Raw genomic sequence first — 5067 nt, 5'->3', positions numbered from 1 at the left:
TTATTGTTGTTCTGAAATTACCTTCCTGTGGCTTTTAAAAGTTAATTCATTTAAAATTAAATTTCTCTCCTCAGAACACAGAAAAAAGGGCTAGTGTTTCTTTCATATTTTAGCCTTGAAATATTTGAAGACAGTGTTAGGAGTCTCCTTTTGTTTTCCTTCTGTGTTCCAGATGTCTTCAGGCCCTGGATTGGTTTATCAGATGCTCTAGCTCCCATATTACACCTCACTGTTTATTACTTCACACTGCAGGTGCCCATATAATTATTGCTAGTTTCTGGGAATCATTGACTCGTCTGCAGTGAGATGTTGTCAAGAACATAATGTTTGTTTCTGAATCAAAATGAAAATGGGAGTTACTTCTTTCTGTTTACATCAACTACTAATGCAACCACACTGAATGCCATGATTATAATATTGACACTGAATCAATTTCATTCCCATTGTAGATGCCGTTTTACAATCACAACCTTTTCATTACTACATACTTGTCCTGTGGGCATGGAACTCTATTTCGACTCTATTCAGCAGTTGGTACTAATCCTAATTGCATTCATTATACAATTTAGATTCTCTGGTCCTCTGATTATATCTCATACTTTTTGTTTTTGTTCAGTCTCGCAGTCATATAAGACTCTTTGCAAACCCATGTCCTACAGCATGTCAGGCTTCTCTGTCCCTCACCATCTCCCAAAGTTTGCCCTGTATAAACTCTACTTCTAATTGAAAAAAAAAATTGAACATTCAAACTCCTACCTTGGTTCAGACTGTCTTTTCTGCTTAAAATGTCTTTTGTTTTTCTTTCTTATCCCTTCAATCTATCTTAACACTATAGTTTGACTCAGAGTTCAAAGTCCTATTGTGATTTTATTGATCAGGAAATATCTTGGTCATTATTCAAGTATCTCAACATGTGAAGAGCACTCTTAATATGCTTGACAAAAGCTTAATGAAAAATAAATAAGCAAAACACAAAAATATTATGCACAGTGGCAATGCAGAAAAATGTAGTATTTTTTAAACAAATTATTATTTCTCTCACTACATTATAATTAAACCATAACAATCCCATTGTTGAACTTCCCAGGTGGCACTAGTGGTAAACAACCCAACTGACAATCCAAGAGAGACAGGTTTGATCCCTGGGCTGGGACGATAGACTGGAGGGGAGCACTGCAACCCACTCCAGAGTTCAGCCTGGAGAATCCCATGGACAGAGGAGCCTGGCGAGCTTCAGTCCATACCCTCACACAGAGTCAGACACCACTAAAATGACCTAACACACATGCACCCAGTCACATTATCATAAGCCATAATTGAGAACAAGCTTAAGTCTCTGCATTGCCACTCAGAGGACATCTGCCTACTGATCTGGAAATAATTTTAGACTTTGAACAATCAATAAATGCCTTCTATTGCATAGGTCGACAAGGTGTAATCTGCAAACCAAATCTGTCCTACTGTTTTTTATAAATAAAATTTTATTGGAACAGAGTCATGCCTATTGATTTATGTATTTTCTACAGGTGAATCCATGCTGCAAGATGCAAAAGTGCATAGCTGAAATTGAGACTATGTGGCCCACAAAGGCTGAAGTATTTACTGTACAGCTTTTTCCAGAAAAAAGTGCTGCTCCCTGTTCTATTAAATTAAGTCACTGGAGTTGAGATGTTTATATGTTAAGATATGGCAGCTTCTTAAATAATAAATATACTATATGTCCCATAAACCTGGACTATAAATTGAAAAATAGAATACCAACTTTTTGCAATTTCAATAAAAAATGTAAGAATAAAAAAGAATTGTGCTCATATTTGTAATAGTAATGCAAGTTGTATTATCTTAAGAAAACCAATGGTTTTTATAGAAAATAAAACACAACACAATGTTAAAGAAAGGACAAAAAACACTATAATATGGTTCATATTGTATAAGTTTTACATCTAAACACATCAATATGTCCCTCAGATACAGAGAAAGTGAAAGTCGCTCAGTTGTGTCAGACTTCAAACTTTGGTACCATAAACATAGGGAACACATCCTGACTTTTGGAAAAAGTGTTTTCAGTTAGAGAATATGCAGTCTATGATTTGTATGTTAAATTGAAACATACTCTCAGGGAATCAGGAATTAATCACATATTTAGGAATGTAAAGGAACACCTGAAGAAAAAGAGTGGGGGAGTATGTGAATGACATAGTTATACATGTACAGGAAATCTTGAAGTGTTATATGTGTTCTTGGAGTATAAAGTTATAAAACCTGAGTGAAAATAACAGAGTGTTTAATTTCAACTCCTAATGAGATATAGAATTTTTAGAGAATTCTATGTGGCATGAACTTCCCTTTATACTGATTGCTATTTCAGATTTCAGTAAGAATTTAGGAAGTAGCTTTGAAAAGAATGAATTTTAATGTCAGAAAAAGACAGTAGAGGCATTTTGGAAGAAATGAGGCTAATTAAAAAATAATAATAATTCAATGCACTCTTTTTCCCCATAAGTACTCTCATTCTATACCTGGGTCAGGAAGATCCCCTGGAGGAGGGCATGACATCCCATCCAGTGTTCTTGCCCAGAGAATCTCATGGACAGAGGAACCTGCCAGTCTACAGTCCACGGAGTCACAAAAACGTCTGACAAGACTGAGAAAATAACACTACATTTCATTCAAATTTTGCTTCAGATTTCTCTGAATCAACTTTTATATTTTGCCCACAGGAACCAGGAAAACCAGAGTGCTGAAGTTACTTTCATTCTCTTGGGCTTCTCAGAATGTCCCAAACTCCAGATACCCCTCGTTCTGTTACTCTTAACTATCTACTCCGTCACTGTGCTGGGGAACCTGGGCATGATCCTAATTATCAAGATAAATCCCAAACTCCACACCCCTATGTACTACTTCCTCAGACACTTGTCCTTTGTTGATCTCTATTACTGAACAGTAGTTACACCCAAACTACTAGAAAACTTGATTGTTGAAGACAGAACCATCTCCTTCACAGGATGCATCATGCAATTCTTCTTTGCCTGCATACTTGTGGTGACAGAGACGTTCCTGTTGGCAGTGATGGCATATGACTGATTTGTGGCCATTTGCAACCCTCTTCTCTACACTGATATGATGTCTCCGAAGCTTTGTTCCTTATTGGTGGGTGCATAATACACTTGGGGGTACAGTCTGTTCCCTGACTCGTACCAACCTTTTATCTGAATTGTCCCTTAGAGGAAATAATATCATAAATAACTTTGTCTGTGAGCACACAGTCATAGTTGCTGTTTCCTGCTCTGACCCCTACATTAGTCAGGAGATCATTTTCTTCTCTGTCACATTTAATGAAACAAGCAACCTGATGATTATTTGCACCTCCTATGTTTGCATTTTTATCACTGTCCTGAAGATGCCTTCAACTGGAGGGCACCACAAAGCCTTCTCCACCTGTGCCTCCCACCTGACCACCATTACCATCTTCCATGGGACCATCCTTTTCCTTCACTGTGTTCCTAACTTCAGAAGTTCATGGCTCACGGTCAAGGTGGCCTCTGTCTTTTACACAGTGATCATCCCCATGCTGAACCCACTGATCTACAGCCTCAGGAACAAAGATGTGAAAGAGTCAGTAAAGAAATTAATGAATATTAAATTGTTCTGTGATAAAACGCAAAGCTAGAAAGATTTTTTGAGTAAGAGTTTCTCAATAGCAAATCAAATCATGAACCTATTTTAACCTTGTAATTGACAGGCCAATTCTGTTCACTCTTTTATTTTATTAAAGTAACTTTAAAATTACAAATAAAAATAGGAATAAAAGACTACTTAAGATAAAATTTTTATACAAATATTGAATTGATATTTTTTCTGTATATAATATCTGACTTTGTATTTATGCTGGTTAAATTTTGGTTTAATTCAAGTCATGTGAACTTTAGGACTTTTAAAAGAATCTGAAGAGTTATAGTCTACAATAAGGAAGTTTATGTCTTAATATAAAAGTAGTACATTAAGAGCTGCTCAGCATAAAACTCTAAGTATCTTAAAACTTTATTAATTCCATAAGAAACACTTTGGCTTTGGAAGATTTCCAGGCAAATAAAGAAAAATTTGAAATATATCTAACTTAAATAGTTCATAATATGGTATAGTTTAAATATAATTGATAATATAACCAGATATAAAATATTTTCTATATGCTAGTGCAAGAAAATAATACAAACATTGGAGATATAATATATACCTATCACTTAAGTTTTTCCACTTACATCATTGTGGCTGTACATTTTAAATTTTATTTATCTATTTTACTGGAAATTTTATTCAGGTAATTTTTGATTCATTTTAAGTTACAGTATCTTTAAACCAGTTCTCCCATGATAGTGTAATATAACAACCAACAAATTAATTAAGATTTAGTGTACAGATTTCAGTAAAGCATTAGCTATTTATTGATGAAAAAGAAACATTTATGAACTCCAGTATGTTGCAACAACAGCTATCTTCGAAATAGTGAGTTTACTGAGGCAGCTCTGCTGATACGAGGCAGGTCACTCAAGCTTCAAGGCTGAGCTAATGGGACCAACTAACCTCCAGTCTACAGACCTGGACCATTGGACCATTCTTATGTTGGAAGCAATCAAGTCCCTGTTTGGGTCTCATCTGTGTTTGAGTCAAAGTAAAAAAAAAAAAAAAAAGAAGGCTAAACTCAAAGGCAAGTTTTGAAAATTTTTGCTTCTTGTAGAGCTGTTATGTTTTAGGTCAGGGGTATAGGGTGACATGAAGAAGTTGGCTCAATATTTGTGCCTGTATGATGCATGCCTTCTCAGTCAGGTCTGACATTGTGATGCCATAGACTGTAACCCCTCACTCTCCTCTGTTCATGGAATTTTCCAGGCAAGACTACTGGAGCGGGTCACCAGTATTGGAATTCTATGGGAATTCCCAATACAGGAATCTAATCCAGGCCTCTCAGGATTGAACCAGAGTCTCTGGCATCTCCTTCATTGGCAGGCAGATTCTTTACCACTAGCGCCACCTGGAAAACCCTGGCTCAATATTCACCAAAGAGTAATT

At 36.0% G+C, this 5067-nt stretch overlaps 1 pseudogene across 1 annotated transcript; it reads left to right on the top strand.

Annotated features, from left to right (window-relative positions):
* Nucleotides 1-501: 501 nt before the first annotated feature.
* Nucleotides 502-4787, top strand: LOC147365523 (olfactory receptor 5D3-like; annotated as a pseudogene). The gene is made up of 3 exons (XR_015132555.1): nt 502-534; nt 2686-3194; nt 3226-4787. The product of XR_015132555.1 is annotated as an olfactory receptor 5D3-like (transcript).
* Nucleotides 4788-5067: the final 280 nt, after the last annotated feature.

Source organism: Bos grunniens, chromosome 9, assembly GCF_055505025.1.
Source record: "Bos grunniens cultivar Pamir isolate PY7600 chromosome 9, Bosgru_T2T1.0, whole genome shotgun sequence".
In the NCBI taxonomy this organism is placed as follows: domain Eukaryota; kingdom Metazoa; phylum Chordata; class Mammalia; order Artiodactyla; family Bovidae; genus Bos; species Bos grunniens.
Note: the sequence above shows the minus strand (reverse complement) of the source record. Positions and strands in the feature narration are given on the sequence as shown.